This window comes from Stenella coeruleoalba, assembly GCF_951394435.1.
Source record: "Stenella coeruleoalba genome assembly, chromosome: 20".
Taxonomy (NCBI): Eukaryota; Metazoa; Chordata; class Mammalia; order Artiodactyla; family Delphinidae; genus Stenella; species Stenella coeruleoalba.
This window is the reverse complement of record NC_137166.1, coordinates 11,343,802-11,350,069: the sequence shown is the minus strand read 5'-3', so window position 1 is coordinate 11,350,069 and position 6,268 is coordinate 11,343,802.

Below are 6,268 nucleotides of genomic sequence, written 5' to 3'. Positions count from 1 at the left end.
AAAGTAAGCATGCTTGTTATTGTTGTGGTTTTTTTTTTTTTTATCACCATGAATGCCAATAGTACACTTACAACCACAAATGAAATGGAAAATAAATGAGCTTCTAAGAAATGGTGTACAGTAGCTTTTCAAGTCTTTCGGTCAGCACGTTGGGTTTCAATGCCAAGAAAAAATTCGAACATCTTGTACATGTCCTGGATGGCTACAGTTATTCGTACCGCTATTTTCCGACGCTCGCTGTGCCATGTACAAGGATAAAGGACAGTGTGCTGTAGTAATGGCAGTGTGATCCTGGGGAAGTGGACAGTGCCAGAAGATAGAACGTCACTTAACCTGGGTCCTTGCTCATGGCACTAATACTCAGCTGTAGGTGTCATTTCTCTTCAATGAAATCTCTTCTTTGCTAATCTAACTGATGTTGAAGAAAGTAATGTGATTTATCAAAAGCTACTTCAATTTCCTATAGAATGTTTCAGCAACTTAAAAAATAAAGAGATAAGCTGAAGAGAACATCAGCTGTAATTATATCGATAAGATGTAAATAAGTGCCTTGCAATAGTGAAGATGTTAATGAAGACAGTAGGGTTGATGTCTAAATTAAGATTTTGAGAAGGAAAGTATAGGACTTCATCAGAAATAGAGTAGACTAAGGAAAAAGAATTATTGATGCTTCCAAACCCTTGAGAGTCATGAAGCCATCTATTACCACGGTTGCCAGTATTGTTAGTAGAAACTGTTTGAAAATTGTGGCCCCAGAATAATTACAGTCTTGTTGTTCACGTTTGAAGGGAGGTCATGATCCGTGGTGGAATCCATAACTTTATTTGTTTTATCTGGGAAGCAAATTGTACCTCTTTTGCCCTCAGGTCTAATTATTTGTTTCCAAAAACTGTTGCTTTGTATTGATATTTTTGTTTCTACTGTCTATTAAAGAGAAAAAAGAGATAAATTTCTGTGTCCCTACAATAGATTTATACCTAAGAAGAAAATCTACACTAGTTTCTCAGTTTCTGAGTTATATAATACAAAGTCATTTGGGAAGGGACCTTATCCAAAAGAGATAAGGGGTCCTCCAAACTCTGTTCGTTCCTGATTCTTTCACAACCCACGTTTTAGGGGGAGGAGTACTTCTTTCAGTGGCTGAGCAAAAAGATATTGATCACTGAGCCCACGCCAGGCTCTGTTTTAGGTAGTGGAGACAGTGTTAGTGAAAACAAAGAGCAAAAAGTTCCCCCCTTTTCAGAGCTTACAATTAACCAATAATAACTAAGCGTAATAGCTACCTTACCTAATGTCAATGTCCTCTAACCACATACCACCACCAGCAGACCGTTAGTTAAGTAAAGCTGCATTTATCACTCGTTGCAACAAAGGACAACACACTCTATAAGGGAACAGGGTGTCTCAGGAACAAGAAGTTAGAAAGGACTGTAGAATTTGAGTTGGTGTTAGATAATTTGGGGGAAGTTTCCAGAAAGCGGGGCTTTGCTCTGGCCTGGATGCTGTCAAGAAATGCAGGGAATTCTATGGTTGTGAATCTTAATCTTGCCAGGGAGTGAAGAACAGAGAGGGGCCAGTGCTGGGATCGGTAAAGCAGCAGGGATCATTCATTTCAGCTGGGAGAGAGGGACGTTCGGGATTTTTTTTGGTTCACAGTGTTTTCTGCCGGTGCTTAGGCACTATTACAAAATAGTATTGGGGGTGTGGTCACATTTTGTCACAGTCACGAGGTGGCCTTGTGTGAGGTTGATGTCCTGTGAGATAGTTGATGTTGGGCAGGGGAACATCCAGGCCCAGCTGTGAAGTCAGACCAGCTCCTGGAAGTCTGCTTTTAACTTTCTCACTAATGAATGACATACAGTATGAAATTTAAAAAAAAAACAGGGCACAGATATTAGAGTGACAGTGCTGTTGTAGATAGGGTGGACAGAAGGCTTCCCTGAAGAGTTGATATTTGGACTGAAATCTGAGTAAAATGAGACAACGTGCCATGTAGATAATTCCAGGGCTAATAAGATAATTCCAGGCAATAGAGCAGATGCCAAGGCCCTGAGGCAGGAATGAGTCTAACCAAGTTCTGGTTGTAGGCACAGCCATTGTATGGAAGATGTTACGGAAGAACCGAATAAGCTTTTTGGCTAACCCAATAGTAATGGTGACAACTGTGGGAACCATTGGTACAGCAGGTGTCATGGGGACAGTGGAGGTGGTAACAGAACTGAGGCTAACTGTTCATAGCTGGCTACCGTGGCTAGCATACTTATTTGGAACTCATGTAATTTTTCTCACTTCTGTCACTTAATCCTCAATAAATATGTTACATAAATGAAAGTACAGAACAGTACATAAAATATATTCAAATTTATGCTAACTCATGTACATGTGTCCTTTTTTATCTACTGCTACGTAGTAAATCACCCTCAAAGTTAACATTTGCTTGTTGTTTTAAGCTGCTAGCTTGTTTCTGTGAGTCAGGAATACGGATACAGATTCTCTGCTTCAGGGTCTCTCACAAGCCTGCAGTCAAGATGCCAAATAGGGCTGGGGTCTCCACTGAAGGCTTCACAGGGGAGGGATCTCCTTCCAAGCTCATTTACAAGCCTGTTGTCAGGATTCACCTCCTCAAGGGTCGCTGAGTGCCTCAGCTCCTCACTGGCTATTGGCTGCAGACTGCCCTCAGCTACTGGTCACATGGCTTTTCTCTCCTTCTGCGTCATCAAATCCAGCAAGAGGGAGAGTCTGCTAGCAAAACCCAGGTTAGCATCTTTAAAGTTGATGTGTTCCATTTATTAGAAACAGGAGTGTCAAGTGGTGGGAATTAAAAAAGGCTTTGGGTGTCAGAAGATGGCATCATTTGGGACCATCATAGAGGCTGCCTACCACAGTGTGTGTGTGTGTGTGTGTGTGTGTGTGTGTGTGTGTGTGTGTGTGTGTGTGTGTGTGTGTGTGTGTATTGCATGCATGTATTTCCAGAAGGATAAAAGTTGCTCGAGTGACAGTGGAAGGGTGAGAGGCAGATGATTATTTGTTCAAGTTTCTTTTGTTCCCTTTGAACATGTAAGCCCGAGTTTGAGATAACATTTGGACATTCAGTAGGAGATATCAGAGACTGAGTTTGAGGATACATGAACCTGGATATAATATTTGGACTCGTGAATCAGGAGGTGATAGTTGAAGCCATGATCCTGGATAAGATCACCTAGGAAGGAGAGTCAATAAAAGAAGAAATGAGGTTTGAGTTTGGGGTGCTTTCTTTTGTTCCTTTTAAGGACATAGGTTAAGCCACCAAATTGCTTAATAAAAATGAGTTGCTTGTAAATAAATATGTTTATAAACATAAAATACTCAAAAAATGGAAAAATATTTCTAAAATTGCATTTAGGGCAATTGTATTGAGATTAATTAAGGTTTGGTTTACTACCTAGAGTCCACAAGTCAAATATTATCAAGATTGACAATTTAGGGTGAAGAGTAAAGATTCAAGAGTTCAAAATAGGGCTTCCCTGGTGGTGCAGTGGTTGAGAGTCCGCCTGCCGATGCAGGGGACGTGGGTTCGTGCCCCGGTCCGGGAAGATCCCACATGCCGTGGAGCGGCTGGGCCCATGAGCCATGGCCGCTGAGCCTGCGCGTCCGGAGCCTGTGCTCCGCAACGGGAGAGGCCACAACAGAGAGAGGCCTGCGTGCCGCAAAAAAAAAAAAAGAAAAAAAAGAGTTCAAAATATAGGGAAGTCAGTTGAAAAAAGCTAAGGGATTAGAGTCAAAAGAGCTGATACGCTTGATTTAATTCTCTTGAAAAACCCACAGAGCGCTATTACCTGCAGCCCATGGCTATGTCTTCTGTCTGTGTGACCCTCTCAGAGCTGAAGTTTATTCAGCTCTTATGGCAGGTTATCTCTGGGATACAGCTGTTTTTCTTCCCACAAATGCATAGTCGTCAGTGGTCAGTGGTACCTGACCAAGATCACACAGAATACAAGTATCGACTAAGTCTGAAAGGAAAAGGAAAAGTTTGAGTCATAAACTAAAACTTCTCTGAACTTCGTTAACATCACTGCCAAACTGAGGATTTGAAGTAAATGACCTTGAATCCTTAATATTTTATGATTTTAAACAGAGGACAGTTTATTAGTGCTGGTGCTAGATGAAGCATGTAAATGCAAGGTGAGGAGTGATGGAGAGCCAGGCTCAGATGAAGTTCACAAGCTGAGGAGTGATGGAGAGCCAGGCTCAGATGAAGTTCACAAGCTGTTGACACTCTCTTTGATACTTGCCCTACCTCCCAATCGCTCCCATCAACTTCCTTGGCAATTAAGCTGGGAATTTCTCTCCACTAGAATTAAATAATCACTGCTAAGGCAGGCCCAGGTGTACAACACACACCCAGGAAAGCACAGCACAACACATGCACTCACACTTTCCCCTACCTTCTCCCTGAAACCTTCTGCACCGCCACAACTTCCTTCCCAAACCTCCCTTCAACCCTCCCCCAACACCTTCTCCCCCCACACACACCTCCCCCACACACACACCTTCTCCCCCACACACACACCTTCTCCCCCACACACACACCTTCTCCCCCCCACACACACCTCCCCCACACACACCTCCCCCACACACACCTCCCCCACACACACCTTCTCCCCCACACACACACCTTCTCCCCCACACACACACCTTCTCCCCCCCACACACACCTCCCCCACACACACCTCCCCCACACACACCTTCTCCCCCCCACACACACCTTCTCCCCCACACACACACCTTCTCCCCCCCACACACACCTCCCCCACACACACCTTCTCTCCCCCCCACACACCTTCTCCCCCCATAGACACCTCCCCCACACACACACACCTTCCCCCCACACACACACCTTCTCCCCCCATAGACACCTTCTCCCCCCACAGACACCTTCTACCCCACACACACACCTCCCCCCATAGACAGCTTCACCCCCACACACACCTTCTCCCCCCATAGACACCTCCCCACACACACACCTTTTGCCCCCCTTCTCCCCATGCCCCACATCCCTCAACCCCCATGTAGGTATTTGTTACTTGTGGCCCTCAGAAGTTCTCAAATCCTCTCTCACATGCCCCCCTCATAAGTCCGCGGTTCCCTCCCGCATCCCGGAGACTCAGAAGTCTCCGTCATGAATAGCCCTGCCTCATGCCTCTCTCCCTCTCGTGTATCTCCTGCAAGTCTCTCCATCACACATCCCCTCCGTTAGATACCTACACACACCCACTGTCACACGTGTATTCACTCTTAGACACAGACCCCTGCACTTCCATGTACTCCCAGCAGGCACTCACCTGTGAACATGTCTGTACATGCGTTCATACATGCTCATGCATGACTGCACATGCACGTTAAGGTTGAATATGCTTCTTAGGAAAGTTTGCTTAATTCAAAACTACATATTTCATGCAATTAAAATTATTCTGAGTAGTGGGGATAATATAACTAGTGCCCTTTTTTTGTTTTTACCCATTCTGGAAGTTAGGCTAAAGCCGTATGTACTATATCACACGTATTCAATAAAACTAAGCTTCTCTCGTATTCATTTAAGTTAGCTTTTCAGCTTCACATAAAAATAAGAGCTGTGAAACTACCTTGTCAGTGATGGTTCTATAGAATCCTCTCTCCGTGTGAAAGTTAATGCTTCTTGCATTGACGTATGGAGCTAATTTGATGGATGTATGTTCAAATGAAATATGTCTCAGTGATTCACAGGCTGGGTAACACTGATATACTAGCTGGTTGGATGGTTATTTTTTTATATAAATCAAATTATTTTTATGATGTAAGCACTTAGGGGCTAGCAACTGGGAAAACTTGGAAATGGAGACTGTAAAGTTAATGTTTATTTTAAAAGACAAATAGCCCTGCCAGTTTGACTTGTATTTATTAAAATTACACAATAATATTAGATGCACCTATAATTTTGTGGTTACACCTATGTTATGTTAATACCGAAGGATACATTTATTTTGTCATAGAAGCCTTGTATTTATGTAAGTGTTTTTATGTGTATTTATGTAAGTGAACAGTGTTTATCCTGTTTTCTAAGTACCATGTTGCTACAATTTGCATAAAGCAGAAGTAATCTTATCACACATATTCTTCCTAAAGACTTTACGACTTGCAAGTTGGAGTTGTTTGAAAGGTAACAATTCCTCCACAGAACACAGGCATGAAAAAATACATCGAATGTCTTCTGTTCTCCAGAATTCCCTGTGTAATATGAGAAATCAAGTCT